Source organism: Pseudorasbora parva, chromosome 5 (genome assembly GCF_024679245.1).
Source record: "Pseudorasbora parva isolate DD20220531a chromosome 5, ASM2467924v1, whole genome shotgun sequence".
NCBI lineage: Eukaryota > Metazoa > Chordata > Actinopteri > Cypriniformes > Gobionidae > Pseudorasbora > Pseudorasbora parva.
This window is the reverse complement of record NC_090176.1, coordinates 4048073-4065823: the sequence shown is the minus strand read 5'-3', so window position 1 is coordinate 4065823 and position 17751 is coordinate 4048073. Positions and strand designations below refer to the sequence as shown.

General features: G+C 42.9%; 13 non-coding genes across 13 annotated transcripts; all 13 read right to left on the bottom strand.

Moving 5' to 3' along the window:
* Window positions 1–1245: 1245 nt before the first annotated feature.
* Window positions 1246–1318, bottom strand: trnav-uac (transfer RNA valine (anticodon UAC)). The gene has a single exon. It is a non-coding gene; the product is annotated as a tRNA-Val (tRNA).
* A 450-nt stretch (window positions 1319–1768) lies between these two features.
* Window positions 1769–1841, bottom strand: trnav-aac (transfer RNA valine (anticodon AAC)). Its single transcript has one exon. It is a non-coding gene; the product is annotated as a tRNA-Val (tRNA).
* Window positions 1842–2589: 748 nt separating this feature from the next.
* Window positions 2590–2662, bottom strand: trnav-uac (transfer RNA valine (anticodon UAC)). The gene has a single exon. It is a non-coding gene; the product is annotated as a tRNA-Val (tRNA).
* A 1438-nt stretch (window positions 2663–4100) lies between these two features.
* Window positions 4101–4173, bottom strand: trnav-aac (transfer RNA valine (anticodon AAC)). Its single transcript has one exon. It is a non-coding gene; the product is annotated as a tRNA-Val (tRNA).
* A 748-nt stretch (window positions 4174–4921) lies between these two features.
* On the bottom strand, window positions 4922–4994 carry trnav-uac (transfer RNA valine (anticodon UAC)). Its single transcript has one exon. It is a non-coding gene; the product is annotated as a tRNA-Val (tRNA).
* A 1247-nt stretch (window positions 4995–6241) lies between these two features.
* Window positions 6242–6314, bottom strand: trnav-uac (transfer RNA valine (anticodon UAC)). Its single transcript has one exon. It is a non-coding gene; the product is annotated as a tRNA-Val (tRNA).
* A 1244-nt stretch (window positions 6315–7558) lies between these two features.
* On the bottom strand, window positions 7559–7631 carry trnav-uac (transfer RNA valine (anticodon UAC)). The gene has a single exon. It is a non-coding gene; the product is annotated as a tRNA-Val (tRNA).
* Window positions 7632–8878: 1247 nt separating this feature from the next.
* On the bottom strand, window positions 8879–8951 carry trnav-uac (transfer RNA valine (anticodon UAC)). The gene has a single exon. It is a non-coding gene; the product is annotated as a tRNA-Val (tRNA).
* Window positions 8952–10198: 1247 nt separating this feature from the next.
* On the bottom strand, window positions 10199–10271 carry trnav-uac (transfer RNA valine (anticodon UAC)). Its single transcript has one exon. It is a non-coding gene; the product is annotated as a tRNA-Val (tRNA).
* A 1247-nt stretch (window positions 10272–11518) lies between these two features.
* trnav-uac (transfer RNA valine (anticodon UAC)) lies at window positions 11519–11591 on the bottom strand. The gene has a single exon. It is a non-coding gene; the product is annotated as a tRNA-Val (tRNA).
* Window positions 11592–12838: 1247 nt separating this feature from the next.
* On the bottom strand, window positions 12839–12911 carry trnav-uac (transfer RNA valine (anticodon UAC)). Its single transcript has one exon. It is a non-coding gene; the product is annotated as a tRNA-Val (tRNA).
* Window positions 12912–14697: 1786 nt separating this feature from the next.
* On the bottom strand, window positions 14698–14770 carry trnav-uac (transfer RNA valine (anticodon UAC)). Its single transcript has one exon. It is a non-coding gene; the product is annotated as a tRNA-Val (tRNA).
* A 741-nt stretch (window positions 14771–15511) lies between these two features.
* trnav-uac (transfer RNA valine (anticodon UAC)) lies at window positions 15512–15584 on the bottom strand. The gene has a single exon. It is a non-coding gene; the product is annotated as a tRNA-Val (tRNA).
* Between the last annotated feature and the right edge of the window lie 2167 nt (window positions 15585–17751).

Here is a 17751-nt window from a genome sequence, read left to right as displayed (position 1 = left end):
CACAGTGAGTTTAGTGGCCTTTTTCCAAGACAGGTTCATCCCACAATCTGCACCGCAAGCAGAGTGTCAGTCTGTGTAGATTCCACAAACAACAGAACAGAGATAATTCACCATTGGAGTCTGGCTTGAGATCCTTAGTATGATTGCCTTCAAATAGCTTTTAGCCTTTGTAGCTGGATATCCACTTACCTTAGAGCCATTTCAGCAAATATAGTAAAAAATCCTCAAGTTGTTTCCACCCAGTTTCGAACTGGGGACCTTTCGCGTGTGAGGCGAACGTGATAACCACTACACTATGGAAACCTGTCTTCAGGAAGCAGAAGAAAATCTTCAGACTCACAAATTAAAATGTGTATAATGTAAAAGGGAGATAGATACTCTTGGCGTTGCAAACAATTCATACTTTCTGTCAAAAGTTGGGCGCTGTTTCTGCTCGGTTTCGAACCGAGGACCTTTCGCGTGTTAGGCGAACGTGATAACCACTACACTACAGAAACTTCACTTTGGGTTGAGTGGTCTTTTTCCAAGACAGGTTCATCCAATAATATGCACTGCAAGCAGAGTGTCAGTCTGTGTAGATTCCACAAACAACAGGACAGAGCTAATTCATCATGGTAGTCTGACTTGAGGTCCTTAGTATGATTGCCTCCAAATAGCTTGAAATTACAGCCTTTGTAGCATGGAAATCCACTAACCTGAGAGCCATTTCAGCACATTTAGTAAAAATTACTCAAGTTGTTTCCACCCAGTTTCGAACTGGGGACCTTTCGCGTGTGAGGCGAACGTGATAACCACTACACTATGGAAACCTGTCTTGAGGTAGCATAAGGAAGTCTTGCGAATCACGAATTTTAAAAAACGTATAATGTAAAAGAGAGCTAAATACTCTTAGCGTCGCAAACAATCTATACTTTCTGTCAAAAGCTGACCGCTGTTTCTGCTCGGTTTCGAACCGAGGACCTTTCGCGTGTTAGGCGAACGTGATAACCACTACACTACAGAAACCTCATGGCGAGCTTAATTGCCTTTTTCCAAGACAGGTTCATCCCATAATCTGCCCTGCAATCAGAGTGTTGGTCTGTGTAAATTCCACAAGCAACAGGAAAGTGCTCATTGGGCTTGGTAGTCTGTCTTGAGATCCTTAGCACGATTGCCTTCAACTAGCTTGAAATTGGAGCCTTTGTAGTGTGGAAATGCGCTTGCCGGAGATCCATTTCAGCATGTTTAGTTAAAAAACACTCAATTTGTTTCTGCCCAGTTTCGAACTGGGGACCTTTCGCGTGTAAAGCGAACGTGATAACCACTACACTACAGAAACCTCACAGTGAGTTTAGTGGCCTTTTTCCAAGACAGGTTCATCCCACAATCTGCACCGCAAGCAGAGTGTCAGTCTGTACCGCAAGCAGAGTGTCAGTCTGTGTAGATTCCACAAACAACAGAACAGAGATAATTCACCATTGGAGTCTGGCTTGAGATCCTTAGTATGATTGCCTTCAAATAGCTTTTAGCCTTTGTAGCTGGATATCCACTTACCTTAGAGCCATTTCAGCACATATAGTAAAAATTGCTCAAGTTGTTTCCACCCAGTTTCGAACTGGGGACCTTTCGCGTGTGAGGCGAACGTGATAACCACTACACTATGGAAACCTGTCTTCAGGAAACAGAAGAAAATCTTCAGACTCACAAATTAAAATGTGTATAATGTAAAAGGGAGATAGATACTCTTGGCGTTGCAAACAATTCATACTTTCTGTCAAAAGTTGGTCGCTGTTTCTGCTCGGGTTCGAACCGAGGACCTTTCGCGTGTTAGGCGAACGTGATAACCACTACACTACAGAAACTTCACTTTGGGTTGAGTGGTCTTTTTCCAAGACAGGTTCATCCAATAATATGCACTGCAAGCAGAGTGTCAGTCTGTGTAGATTCCACAAACAACAGGACAGAGCTAATTCATCATGGTAGTCTGACTTGAGGTCCTTAGTATGATTGCCTCCAAATAGCTTGAAATTACAGCCTTTGTAGCATGGAAATCCACTAACCTGAGAGCCATTTCAGCACATATAGTAAAAATTACTCAAGATGTTTCCACCCAGTTTCGAACTGGGGACCTTTCGCGTGTGAGGCGAACGTGATAACCACTACACTATGGAAACCTGTCTTGAGGTAGCATAAGGAAGTCTTGCGAATCACGCATTTTAAAAAACGTATAATGTAAAAGAGAGCTAAATACTCTTAGCGTCGCAAACAATCTATACTTTCTGTCAAAAGCTGACCGCTGTTTCTGCTCGGTTTCGAACCGAGGACCTTTCGCGTGTTAGGCGAACGTGATAACCACTACACTACAGAAACCTCATGGCGAGCTTAATTGCCTTTTTCCAAGACAGGTTCATCCCATAATCTGCCCTGCAATCAGAGTGTTGGTCTGTGTAAATTCCACAAGCAACAGGAAAGTGCTCATTGGGCTTGGTAGTCTGTCTTGAGATCCTTAGCACGATTGCCTTCAACTAGCTTGAAATTGGAGCCTTTGTAGTGTGGAAATGCGCTTGCCGGAGATCCATTTCAGCATGTTTAGTTAAAAAACACTCAATTTGTTTCTGCCCAGTTTCGAACTGGGGACCTTTCGCGTGTAAAGCGAACGTGATAACCACTACACTACAGAAACCTCACAGTGAGTTTAGTGGCCTTTTTCCAAGACAGGTTCATCCCACAATCTGCACCGCAAGCAGAGTGTCAGTCTGTGTAGATTCCACAAACAACAGAACAGAGATAATTCACCATTGGAGTCTGGCTTGAGATCCTTAGTATGATTGCCTTCAAATAGCTTTTAGCCTTTGTAGCTGGATATCCACTTACCTTAGAGCCATTTCAGCACATATAGTAAAAATTGCTCAAGTTGTTTCCACCCAGTTTCGAACTGGGGACCTTTCGCGTGTGAGGCGAACGTGATAACCACTACACTATGGAAACCTGTCTTCAGGAAGCAGAAGAAAATCTTCAGACTCACAAATTAAAATGTGTATAATGTAAAAGGGAGATAGATACTCTTGGCGTTGCAAACAATTCATACTTTCTGTCAAAAGTTGGTCGTTGTTTCTGCTCGGTTTCGAACCGAGGACCTTTCGCGTGTTAGGCGAACGTGATAACCACTACACTACAGAAACTTCACTTTGGGTTGAGTGGTCTTTTTCCAAGACAGGTTCATCCAATAATATGCACTGCAAGCAGAGTGTCAGTCTGTGTAGATTCCACAAACAACAGGACAGAGCTAATTCATCATGGTAGTCTGACTTGAGGTCCTTTGTATGATTGCCTCCAAATAGCTTGAAATTATAGCCTTTGTAGCATGGAAATCCACTAACCTGAGAGCCATTTCAGCACATATAGTAAAAATTACTCCAGATGTTTCCACCCAGTTTCGAACTGGGGACCTTTCGCGTGTGAGGCGACATGATAACCACTACACTATGGAAACCTGTCTTGAGGTAGCATAAGGAAGTCTTGCGAATCACGAATTTTAAAAAACGTATAATGTAAAAGAGAGCTAAATACTCTTAGCGTCGCAAACAATCTATACTTTCTGTCAAAAGCTGACCGCTGTTTCTGCTCGGTTTCGAACCGAGGACCTTTCGCGTGTTAGGCGAACGTGATAACCACTACACTACAGAAACCTCATGGTGAGCTTAATTGCCTTTTTCCAAGACAGGTTCATCCCATAATCTGCCCTGCAATCAGAGTGTTGGTCTGTGTAAATTCCACAAGCAACAGGAAAGTGCGAATTGGGCTTGGTAGTCTGTCTTGAGATCCTTAGCACGATTGCCTTCAACTAGCTTGAAATTGGAGCCTTTGTAGCTGGATATCCACTTACCTTAGAGCCATTTCAGCACATATAGTAAAAATTGCTCAAGTTGTTTCCACCCAGTTTCGAACTGGGGACCTTTCGCGTGTGAGGCGAACGTGATAACCACTACACTATGGAAACCTGTCTTCAGGAAGCAGAAGAAAATCTTCAGACTCACAAATTAAAATGTGTATAATGTAAAAGGGAGATAGATACTCTTGGCGTTGCAAACAATTCATACTTTCTGTCAAAAGTTGGTCGCTGTTTCTGCTCGGGTTCGAACCGAGGACCTTTCGCGTGTTAGGCGAACGTGATAACCACTACACTACAGAAACTTCACTTTGGGTTGAGTGGTCTTTTTCCAAGACAGGTTCATCCAATAATATGCACTGCAAGCAGAGTGTCAGTCTGTGTAGATTCCACAAACAACAGGACAGAGCTAATTCATCATGGTAGTCTGACTTGAGGTCCTTAGTATGATTGCCTCCAAATAGCTTGAAATTACAGCCTTTGTAGCATGGAAATCCACTAACCTGAGAGCCATTTCAGCACATATAGTAAAAATTACTCAAGATGTTTCCACCCAGTTTCGAACTGGGGACCTTTCGCGTGTGAGGCGAACGTGATAACCACTACACTATGGAAACCTGTCTTGAGGTAGCATAAGGAAGTCTTGCGAATCACGAATTTTAAAAAACGTATAATGTAAAAGAGAGCTAAATACTCTTAGCGTCGCAAACAATCTATACTTTCTGTCAAAAGCTGACCGCTGTTTCTGCTCGGTTTCGAACCGAGGACCTTTCGCGTGTTAGGCGAACGTGATAACCACTACACTACAGAAAACTCATGGCGAGCTTAATTGCCTTTTTCCAAGACAGGTTCATCCCATAATCTGCCCTGCAATCAGAGTGTTGGTCTGTGTAAATTCCACAAGCAACAGGAAAGTGCTCATTGGGCTTGGTAGTCTGTCTTGAGATCCTTAGCACGATTGCCTTCAACTAGCTTGAAATTGGAGCCTTTGTAGTGTGGAAATGCGCTTGCCGGAGATCCATTTCAGCATGTTTAGTTAAAAAACACTCAATTTGTTTCTGCCCAGTTTCGAACTGGGGACCTTTCGCGTGTAAAGCGAACGTGATAACCACTACACTACAGAAACCTCACAGTGAGTTTAGTGGCCTTTTTCCAAGACAGGTTCATCCCATAATCTGCACCGCAAGCAGAGTGTCAGTCTGTGTAGATTCCACAAACAACAGAACAGAGATAATTCACCATTGGAGTCTGGCTTGAGATCCTTAGTATGATTGCCTTCAAATAGCTTTTAGCCTTTGTAGCTGGATATCCACTTACCTTAGAGCCATTTCAGCAAATATAGTAAAAAATCCTCAAGTTGTTTCCACCCAGTTTCGAACTGGGGACCTTTCGCGTGTGAGGCGAACGTGATAACCACTACACTATGGAAACCTGTCTTCAGGAAGCAGAAGAAAATCTTCAGACTCACAAATTAAAATGTGTATAATGTAAAAGGGAGATAGATACTCTTGGCGTTGCAAACAATTCATACTTTCTGTCAAAAGTTGGACGCTGTTTCTGCTCGGTTTCGAACCGAGGACCTTTCGCGTGTTAGGCGAACGTGATAACCACTACACTACAGAAACTTCACTTTGGGTTGAGTGGTCTTTTTCCAAGACAGGTTCATCCAATAATATGCACTGCAAGCAGAGTGTCAGTCTGTGTAGATTCCACAAACAACAGGACAGAGCTAATTCATCATGGTAGTCTGACTTGAGGTCCTTAGTATGATTGCCTCCAAATAGCTTGAAATTACAGCCTTTGTAGCATGGAAATCCACTAACCTGAGAGCCATTTCAGCACATATAGTAAAAATTACTCAAGTTGTTTCCACCCAGTTTCGAACTGGGGACCTTTCGCGTGTGAGGCGAACGTGATAACCACTACACTATGGAAACCTGTCTTGAGGTAGCATAAGGAAGTCTTGCGAATCACGAATTTTAAAAAACGTATAATGTAAAAGAGAGCTAAATACTCTTAGCGTCGCAAACAATCTATACTTTCTGTCAAAAGCTGACCGCTGTTTCTGCTCGGTTTCGAACCGAGGACCTTTCGCGTGTTAGGCGAACGTGATAACCACTACACTACAGAAACCTCATGGCGAGCTTAATTGCCTTTTTCCAAGACAGGTTCATCCCATAATCTGCCCTGCAATCAGAGTGTTGGTCTGTGTAAATTCCACAAGCAACAGGAAAGTGCTCATTGGGCTTGGTAGTCTGTCTTGAGATCCTTAGCACGATTGCCTTCAACTAGCTTGAAATTGGAGCCTTTGTAGTGTGGAAATGCGCTTGCCGGAGATCCATTTCAGCATGTTTAGTTAAAAAACACTCAATTTGTTTCTGCCCAGTTTCGAACTGGGGACCTTTCGCGTGTAAAGCGAACGTGATAACCACTACACTACAGAAACCTCACAGTGAGTTTAGTGGCCTTTTTCCAAGACAGGTTCATCCCACAATCTGCACCGCAAGCAGAGTGTCAGTCTGTGTAGATTCCACAAACAACAGAACAGAGATAATTCACCATTGGAGTCTGGCTTGAGATCCTTAGTATGATTGCCTTCAAATAGCTTTTAGCCTTTGTAGCTGGATATCCACTTACCTTAGAGCCATTTCAGCACATATAGTAAAAATTGCTCAAGTTGTTTCCACCCAGTTTCGAACTGGGGACCTTTCGCGTGTGAGGCGAACGTGATAACCACTACACTATGGAAACCTGTCTTAGAGCAGAAGAAAATCTTCAGACTCACAAATTAAAATGTGTATAATGTAAAAGGGAGATAGATACTCTTGGCGTTGCAAACAATTCATACTTTCTGTCAAAAGTTGGTTGTTGTTTCTGCTCGGTTTCGAACCGAGGACCTTTCGCGTGTTAGGCGAACGTGATAACCACTACACTACAGAAACTTCACTTTGGGTTGAGTGGTCTTTTTCCAAGACAGGTTCATCCAATAATATGCACTGCAAGCAGAGTGTCAGTCTGTGTAGATTCCACAAACAACAGGACAGAGCTAATTCATCATGGTAGTCTGACTTGAGGTCCTTTGTATGATTGCCTCCAAATAGCTTGAAATTATAGCCTTTGTAGCATGGAAATCCACTAACCTGAGAGCCATTTCAGCACATATAGTAAAAATTACTCCAGATGTTTCCACCCAGTTTCGAACTGGGGACCTTTCGCGTGTGAGGCGACATGATAACCACTACACTATGGAAACCTGTCTTGAGGTAGCATAAGGAAGTCTTGCGAATCACGAATTTTAAAAAACGTATAATGTAAAAGAGAGCTAAATACTCTTAGCGTCGCAAACAATCTATACTTTCTGTCAAAAGCTGACCGCTGTTTCTGCTCGGTTTCGAACCGAGGACCTTTCGCGTGTTAGGCGAACGTGATAACCACTACACTACAGAAACCTCATGGTGAGCTTAATTGCCTTTTTCCAAGACAGGTTCATCCCATAATCTGCCCTGCAATCAGAGTGTTGGTCTGTGTAAATTCCACAAGCAACAGGAAAGTGCTCATTGGGCTTGGTAGTCTGTCTTGAGATCCTTAGCACGATTGCCTTCAACTAGCTTGAAATTGGAGCCTTTGTAGTGTGGAAATGCGCTTGCCGGAGATCCATTTCAGCATGTTTAGTTAAAAAACACTCAATTATATTTCTGCCCAGTTTCGAACTGGGGACCTTTCGCGTGTAAAGCGAACGTGATAACCACTACACTACAGAAACCTCACAGTGAGTTTAGTGGCCTTTTTCCAAGACAGGTTCATCCCATAATCTGCACCGCAAGCAGAGTGTCAGTCTGTGTAGATTCCACAAACAACAGAACAGAGATAATTCACCATTGGAGTCTGGCTTGAGATCCTTAGTATGATTGCCTTCAAATAGCTTTTAGCCTTTGTAGCTGGATATCCACTTACCATAGAGCCATTTCAGCAAATATAGTAAAAAATCCTCAAGTTGTTTCCACCCAGTTTCGAACTGGGGACCTTTCGCGTGTGAGGCGAACGTGATAACCACTACACTATGGAAACCTGTCTTCAGGAAGCAGAAGAAAATCTTCAGACTCACAAATTAAAATGTGTATAATGTAAAAGGGAGATAGATACTCTTGGCGTTGCAAACAATTCATACTTTCTGTCAAAAGTTGGGCGCTGTTTCTGCTCGGTTTCGAACCGAGGACCTTTCGCGTGTTAGGCGAACGTGATAACCACTACACTACAGAAACTTCACTTTGGGTTGAGTGGTCTTTTTCCAAGACAGGTTCATCCAATAATATGCACTGCAAGCAGAGTGTCAGTCTGTGTAGATTCCACAAACAACAGGACAGAGCTAATTCATCATGGTAGTCTGACTTGAGGTCCTTAGTATGATTGCCTCCAAATAGCTTGAAATTACAGCCTTTGTAGCATGGAAATCCACTAACCTGAGAGCCATTTCAGCACATATAGTAAAAATTACTCAAGTTGTTTCCACCCAGTTTCGAACTGGGGACCTTTCGCGTGTGAGGCGAACGTGATAACCACTACACTATGGAAACCTGTCTTGAGGTAGCATACGGAAGTCTTGCGAATCACGAATTTTAAAAAACGTATAATGTAAAAGAGAGCTAAATACTCTTAGCGTCGCAAACAATCTATACTTTCTGTCAAAAGCTGACCGCTGTTTCTGCTCGGTTTCGAACCGAGGACTTTTCGCGTGTTAGGCGAACGTGATAACCACTACACTACAGAAACCTCATGGCGAGCTTAATTGCCTTTTTCCAAGACAGGTTCATCCCATAATCTGCCCTGCAATCAGAGTGTTGGTCTGTGTAAATTCCACAAGCAACAGGAAAGTGCTCATTGGGCTTGGTAGTCTGTCTTGAGATCCTTAGCACGATTGCCTTCAACTAGCTTGAAATTGGAGCCTTTGTAGTGTGGAAATGCGCTTGCCGGAGATCCATTTCAGCATGTTTAGTTAAAAAACACTCAATTTGTTTCTGCCCAGTTTCGAACTGGGGACCTTTCGCGTGTAAAGCGAACGTGATAACCACTACACTACAGAAACCTCACAGTGAGTTTAGTGGCCTTTTTCCAAGACAGGTTCATCCCACAATCTGCACCGCAAGCAGAGTGTCAGTCTGTGTAGATTCCACAAACAACAGAACAGAGATAATTCACCATTGGAGTCTGGCTTGAGATCCTTAGTATGATTGCCTTCAAATAGCTTTTAGCCTTTGTAGCTGGATATCCACTTACCTTAGAGCCATTTCAGCAAATATAGTAAAAAATCCTCAAGTTGTTTCCACCCAGTTTCGAACTGGGGACCTTTCGCGTGTGAGGCGAACGTGATAACCACTACACTATGGAAACCTGTCTTCAGGAAGCAGAAGAAAATCTTCAGACTCACAAATTAAAATGTGTATAATGTAAAAGGGAGATAGATACTCTTGGCGTTGCAAACAATTCATACTTTCTGTCAAAAGTTGGGCGCTGTTTCTGCTCGGTTTCGAACCGAGGACCTTTCGCGTGTTAGGCGAACGTGATAACCACTACACTACAGAAACTTCACTTTGGGTTGAGTGGTCTTTTTCCAAGACAGGTTCATCCAATAATATGCACTGCAAGCAGAGTGTCAGTCTGTGTAGATTCCACAAACAACAGGACAGAGCTAATTCATCATGGTAGTCTGACTTGAGGTCCTTAGTATGATTGCCTCCAAATAGCTTGAAATTACAGCCTTTGTAGCATGGAAATCCACTAACCTGAGAGCCATTTCAGCACATATAGTAAAAATTACTCAAGTTGTTTCCACCCAGTTTCGAACTGGGGACCTTTCGCGTGTGAGGCGAACGTGATAACCACTACACTATGGAAACCTGTCTTGAGGTAGCATAAGGAAGTCTTGCGAATCACGAATTTTAAAAAACGTATAATGTAAAAGAGAGCTAAATACTCTTAGCGTCGCAAACAATCTATACTTTCTGTCAAAAGCTGACCGCTGTTTCTGCTCGGTTTCGAACCGAGGACCTTTCGCGTGTTAGGCGAACGTGATAACCACTACACTACAGAAACCTCATGGCGAGCTTAATTGCCTTTTTCCAAGACAGGTTCATCCCATAATCTGCCCTGCAATCAGAGTGTTGGTCTGTGTAAATTCCACAAGCAACAGGAAAGTGCTCATTGGGCTTGGTAGTCTGTCTTGAGATCCTTAGCACGATTGCCTTCAACTAGCTTGAAATTGGAGCCTTTGTAGTGTGGAAATGCGCTTGCCGGAGATCCATTTCAGCATGTTTAGTTAAAAAACACTCAATTTGTTTCTGCCCAGTTTCGAACTGGGGACCTTTCGCGTGTAAAGCGAACGTGATAACCACTACACTACAGAAACCTCACAGTGAGTTTAGTGGCCTTTTTCCAAGACAGGTTCATCCCACAATCTGCACCGCAAGCAGAGTGTCAGTCTGTGTAGATTCCACAAACAACAGAACAGAGATAATTCACCATTGGAGTCTGGCTTGAGATCCTTAGTATGATTGCCTTCAAATAGCTTTTAGCCTTTGTAGCTGGATATCCACTTACCTTAGAGCCATTTCAGCACATATAGTAAAAATTGCTCAAGTTGTTTCCACCCAGTTTCGAACTGGGGACCTTTCGCGTGTGAGGCGAACGTGATAACCACTACACTATGGAAACCTGTCTTCAGGAAGCAGAAGAAAATCTTCAGACTCACAAATTAAAATGTGTATAATGTAAAAGGGAGATAGATACTCTTGGCGTTGCAAACAATTCATACTTTCTGTCAAAAGTCGGTCGCTGTTTCTGCTCGGTTTCGAACCGAGGACCTTTCGCGTGTTAGGCGAACGTGATAACCACTACACTACAGAAACTTCACTTTGGGTTGAGTGGTCTTTTTCCAAGACAGGTTCATCCAATAATATGCACTGCAAGCAGAGTGTCAGTCTGTGTAGATTCCACAAACAACAGGACAGAGCTAATTCATCATGGTAGTCTGACTTGAGGTCCTTAGTATGATTGCCTCCAAATAGCTTGAAATTACAGCCTTTGTAGCATGGAAATCCACTAACCTGAGAGCCATTTCAGCACATATAGTAAAAATTACTCAAGATGTTTCCACCCAGTTTCGAACTGGGGACCTTTCGCGTGTGAGGCGAACGTGATAACCACTACACTATGGAAACCTGTCTTGAGGTAGCATAAGGAAGTCTTGCGAATCACGCATTTTAAAAAACGTATAATGTAAAAGAGAGCTAAATACTCTTAGCGTCGCAAACAATCTATACTTTCTGTCAAAAGCTGACCGCTGTTTCTGCTCGGTTTCGAACCGAGGACCTTTCGCGTGTTAGGCGAACGTGATAACCACTACACTACAGAAACCTCATGGCGAGCTTAATTGCCTTTTTCCAAGACAGGTTCATCCCATAATCTGCCCTGCAATCAGAGTGTTGGTCTGTGTAAATTCCACAAGCAACAGGAAAGTGCTCATTGGGCTTGGTAGTCTGTCTTGAGATCCTTAGCACGATTGCCTTCAACTAGCTTGAAATTGGAGCCTTTGTAGTGTGGAAATGCGCTTGCCGGAGATCCATTTCAGCATGTTTAGTTAAAAAACACTCAATTTGTTTCTGCCCAGTTTCGAACTGGGGACCTTTCGCGTGTAAAGCGAACGTGATAACCACTACACTACAGAAACCTCACAGTGAGTTTAGTGGCCTTTTTCCAAGACAGGTTCATCCCACAATCTGCACCGCAAGCAGAGTGTCAGTCTGTGTAGATTCCACAAACAACAGAACAGAGATAATTCACCATTGGAGTCTGGCTTGAGATCCTTAGTATGATTGCCTTCAAATAGCTTTTAGCCTTTGTAGCTGGATATCCACTTACCTTAGAGCCATTTCAGCACATATAGTAAAAATTGCTCAAGTTGTTTCCACCCAGTTTCGAACTGGGGACCTTTCGCGTGTGAGGCGAACGTGATAACCACTACACTATGGAAACCTGTCTTCAGGAAGCAGAAGAAAATCTTCAGACTCACAAATTAAAATGTGTATAATGTAAAAGGGAGATAGATACTCTTGGCGTTGCAAACAATTCATACATTCTGTCAAAAGTTGGTCGCTGTTTCTGCTCGGTTTCGAACCGAGGACCTTTCGCGTGTTAGGCGAACGTGATAACCACTACACTACAGAAACTTCACTTTGGGTTGAGTGGTCTTTTTCCAAGACAGGTTCATCCAATAATATGCACTGCAAGCAGAGTGTCAGTCTGTGTAGATTCCACAAACAACAGGACAGAGCTAATTCATCATGGTAGTCTGACTTGAGGTCCTTAGTATGATTGCCTCCAAATAGCTTGAAATTACAGCCTTTGTAGCATGGAAATCCACTAACCTGAGAGCCATTTCAGCACATATAGTAAAAATTACTCAAGATGTTTCCACCCAGTTTCGAACTGGGGACCTTTCGCGTGTGAGGCGAACGTGATAACCACTACACTATGGAAACCTGTCTTGAGGTAGCATAAGGAAGTCTTGCGAATCACGCATTTTAAAAAACGTATAATGTAAAAGAGAGCTAAATACTCTTAGCGTCGCAAACAATCTATACTTTCTGTCAAAAGCTGACCGCTGTTTCTGCTCGGTTTCGAACCGAGGACCTTTCGCGTGTTAGGCGAACGTGATAACCACTACACTACAGAAACCTCATGGCGAGCTTAATTGCCTTTTTCCAAGACAGGTTCATCCCATAATCTGCCCTGCAATCAGAGTGTTGGTCTGTGTAAATTCCACAAGCAACAGGAAAGTGCTCATTGGGCTTGGTAGTCTGTCTTGAGATCCTTAGCACGATTGCCTTCAACTAGCTTGAAATTGGAGCCTTTGTAGTGTGGAAATGCGCTTGCCGGAGATCCATTTCAGCATGTTTAGTTAAAAAACACTCAATTTGTTTCTGCCCAGTTTCGAACTGGGGACCTTTCGCGTGTAAAGCGAACGTGATAACCACTACACTACAGAAACCTCACAGTGAGTTTAGTGGCCTTTTTCCAAGACAGGTTCATCCCACAATCTGCTCCGCAAGCAGAGTGTCAGTCTGTGTAGATTCCACAAACAACAGAACAGAGATAATTCACCATTGGAGTCTGGCTTGAGATCCTTAGTATGATTGCCTTCAAATAGCTTTTAGCCTTTGTAGCTGGATATCCACTTACCTTAGAGCCATTTCAGCACATATAGTAAAAATTGCTCAAGTTGTTTCCACCCAGTTTCGAACTGGGGACCTTTCGCGTGTGAGGCGAACGTGATAACCACTACACTATGGAAACCTGTCTTCAGGAAGCAGAAGAAAATCTTCAGACTCACAAATTAAAATGTGTATAATGTAAAAGGGAGATAGATACTCTTGGCGTTGCAAACAATTCATACTTTCTGTCAAAAGTTGGTCGTTGTTTCTGCTCGGTTTCGAACCGAGGACCTTTCGCGTGTTAGGCGAACGTGATAACCACTACACTACAGAAACTTCACTTTGGGTTGAGTGGTCTTTTTCCAAGACAGGTTCATCCAATAATATGCACTGCAAGCAGAGTGTCAGTCTGTGTAGATTCCACAAACAACAGGACAGAGCTAATTCATCATGGTAGTCTGACTTGAGGTCCTTAGTATGATTGCCTCCAAATAGCTTGAAATTATAGCCTTTGTAGCATGGAAATCCACTAACCTGAGAGCCATTTCAGCACATATAGTAAAAATTACTCAAGATGTTTCCACCCAGTTTCGAACTGGGGACCTTTCGCGTGTGAGGCGAACGTGATAACCACTACACTATGGAAACCTGTCTTGAGGTAGCATAAGGAAGTCTTGCGAATCACGAATTTTAAAAAACGTATAATGTAAAAGAGAGCTAAATACTCTTAGCGTCGCAAACAATCTATACTTTCTGTCAAAAACTGACCGCTGTTTCTGCTCGGTATCGAACCGAGGACCTTTTGCGTGTTAGGCGAACGTGATAACCACTACACTACAGAAACCTCATGGTGAGCTTAATTGCCTTTTTCCAAGACAGGTTCATCCCATAATCTGCCCTGCAATCAGAGTGTTGGTCTGTGTAAATTCCACAAGCAACAGGAAAGTGCTCATTGGGCTTGGTAGTCTGTCTTGAGATCCTTAGCACGATTGCCTTCAACTAGCTTGAAATTGTATGATTAGTATGATTGCCTTCAAATAGCTTTTAGCCTTTGTAGCTGGATATCCACTAACCTGAGAGCCATTTCAGCACATATAGTAAAAATTACTCAAGATGTTTCCACCCAGTTTCGAACTGGGGACCTTTCGCGTGTGAGGCGAACGTGATAACCACTACACTATGGAAACCTGTCTTGAGGTAGCATAAGGAAGTCTTGCGAATCACGAATTTCAAAAAACGTATAATGTAAAAGAGAGCTAAATACTCTTAGCGTCGCAAACAATCTATACTTTCTGTCAAAAGCTGACCGCTGTTTCTGCTCGGTTTCGAACCGAGGACCTTTCGCGTGTTAGGCGAACGTGATAACCACTACACTACAGAAACCTCATGGTGAGCTTAATTGCCTTTTTCCAAGACAGGTTCATCCCATAATCTGCCCTGCAATCAGAGTGTTGGTCTGTGTAAATTCCACAAGCAACAGGAAAGTGCTCATTGGGCTTGGTAGTCTGTCTTGAGATCCTTAGCACGACTGCCTTCAACTAGCTTGAAATTGGAGCCTTTGTAGTGTGGAAATGCGCTTGCCGGAGATCCATTTCAGCATGTTTAGTTAAAAAACACTCAATTTGTTTCTGCCCAGTTTCGAACTGGGGACCTTTCGCGTGTAAAGCGAACATGATAACCACTACACTACAGAAACCTCACAGTGAGTTTAGTGGCCTTTTTCCAAGACAGGTTCATCCCATAATCTGCACCGCAAGCAGAGTGTCAGTCTGTGTAGATTCCACAAACAACAGAACAGAGATAATTCACCATTGGAGTCTGGCTTGAGATCCTTAGTATGATTGCCTTCAAATAGCTTTTAGCCTTTGTAGCTGGACATCCACTTACCTTAGAGCCATTTCAGCACATATAGTAAAAATTGCTCAAGTTGTTTCCACCCAGTTTCGAACTGGGGACCTTTCGCGTGTGAGGCGAACGTGATAACCACTACACTATGGAAACCTGTCTTGAGGTAGCATAAGGAAGTCTTGCGAATCACGAATTTTAAAAAACGTATAATGTAAAAGAGAGCTAAATACTCTTAGCGTCGCAAACAATCTATACTTTCTGTCAAAAGCTGACCGCTGTTTCTGCTCGGTTTCGAACCGAGGACCTTTCGCGTGTTAGGCGAACGTGATAACCACTACACTACAGAAACCTCATGGTGAGCTTAATTGCCTTTTTCCAAGACAGGTTCATCCCATAATCTGCCCTGCAATCAGAGTGTTGGTCTGTGTAAATTCCACAAGCAACAGGAAAGTGCTCATTGGGCTTGGTAGTCTGTCTTGAGATCCTTAGCACGATTGCCTTCAACAAGCTCTAAATTGGAGCCTTTGTAGTGTGGAAATGTGCTTGCCAGAGATCCATTTCAGCATGTTTAGTTAAAAAACACTCAATTTGTTTCTGCCCAGTTTCGAACTGGGGACCTTTCGCGTGTAAAGCGAACGTGATAACCACTACACTATGGAAACCTGTCTTCAGGAAGCAGAAGAAAATCTTCAGACTCACAAATTAAAATGTGTATAATGTAAAAGGGAGATAGATACTCTTGGCGTTGCAAACAATTCATACTTTCTGTCAAAAGTTGGTCGCTGTTTCTGCTCGGTTTCGAACAGAGGACCTTTCGCGTGTTAGGCGAACGTGATAACCACTACACTACAGAAACTTCACTTTGGGTTGAGTGGTCTTTTTCCAAGACAGGTTAATCCAATAATATGCACTGCAAGCAGAGTGTCAGTCTGTGTAGATTCCACAAACAACATGACAGAGCTAATTCATCATGGTAGTCTGACTTGAGGTCCTTAGTATGATTGCCTCCAAATAGCTTGAAATTATAGCCTTTGTAGCATGGATATCCACTTACCTTAGAGCCATTTCAGCACATATAGTAAAAATTACTCAAGATGTTTCCACCCAGTTTCGAACTGGGGACCTTTCGTGTGTGAGGCGAACGTGATAACCACTACACTATGGAAACCTGTCTTTAGGAAGCAGAAGAAAATCTTCAGACTCACAAATTAAAATGTGTATAATGTAAAAGGGAGATAGATACTCTTGGCGTTGCAAACAATTCATACTTTCTGTCAAAAGTTGGTCGCTGTTTCTGCTCGGTTTCGAACCGAGGACCTTTCGCATGTTAGGCGAACGTGATAACCACTACACTACAGAAACTTCACTTTGGGTTGAGTGGTCTTTTTCCAAGACAGGTTCATCCAATAATCTGCCCTGCAATCAGAGTGTTGGTCTGTGTAAATTCCACAAGCCACAGGAAAGTGCTCATTGGGCTTGGTAGTCTGTCTTGAGATCCTTAGCACGATTGCCTTCAACTAGCTTGAAATTGGAGCCTTTGTAGTGTGGAAATGCGCTTGCCGGAGATCCATTTCAGCATGTTTAGTTAAAAAACACTCAATTTGTTTCTGCCCAGTTTCGAACTGGGGACCTTTCGCATGTATAGCGAACGTGATAACCGCTACACAACAGAAACCTCACAGTGAGTTTAGTGGCCTTTTTCCAAGACAGGTTCATCCCATAATCTGCACCGCAAGCAGAGTGTCAGTCTGTGTAGATTCCACAAACAACAGAACAGAGATAATTCACCATTGGAGTCTGGCTTGAGATCCTTAGTATGATTGCCTTCAAATAGCTTTTAGCCTTTGTAGCTGGATATCCACTTACCTTAGAGCCATTTCAGCACATATAGTAAAAATTGCTCAAGTTGTTTCCACCCAGTTTCGAACTGGGGACCTTTCGCGTGTGAGGCGATCGTGATAACCACTACACTATGGAAACCTGTCTTTAGGAAGCAGAAGAAAATCTTCAGACTCACAAATTAAAATGTGTATAATGTAAAAGGGAGATAGATACTCTTGGCGTTGCAAACAATTCATACTTTCTGTCAAAAGTTGGTCGCTGTTTCTGCTCGGTTTCGAACCGAGGACCTTTCGCGTGTTAGGCGAACGTGATAACCACTACACTACAGAAACTTCACTTTAGGTTGAGTGGTCTTTTTCCAAGACAGGTTCATCCAATAATATGCACTGCAAGCAGAGTGTCAGTCTGTGTAGATTCCACAAACAACAGGACAGAGCTAATTCATCATGGTAGTCTGACTTGAGGTCCTTAGTATGATTGCCTCCAAATAGCTTGAAATTACAGCCTTTGTAGCATGGAAATCCACTAACCTGAGAGCCATTTCAGCACATATAGTAAAAATTACTCAAGATGTTTCCACCCAGTTTGGAACTGGGGACCTTTCGCGTGTGAGGCGAACGTGATAACCACTACACTATGGAAACCTGTCTTGAGGTAGCATAAGGAAGTCTTGCGAATCACGAATTTTAAAAAACGTATAATGTAAAAGAGAGCTAAATACTCTTAGCGTCGCAAACAATCTATACATTCTGTCAAAAGCTGACCGCTGTTTCTGCTCGGTTTCGAACCGAGGACCTTTCGCGTGTTAGGCGAACGTGATAACCACTACACTACAGAAACCTCATGGTGAGCTTAATTGCCTTTTTCCAAGACAGGTTCATCCCATAATCTGCCCTGCAATCAGAGTGTTGGTCTGTGTAAATTCCACAAGCAACAGGAAAGTGCTCATTGGGCTTGGTAGTCTGTCTTGAGATCCTTAGCACGATT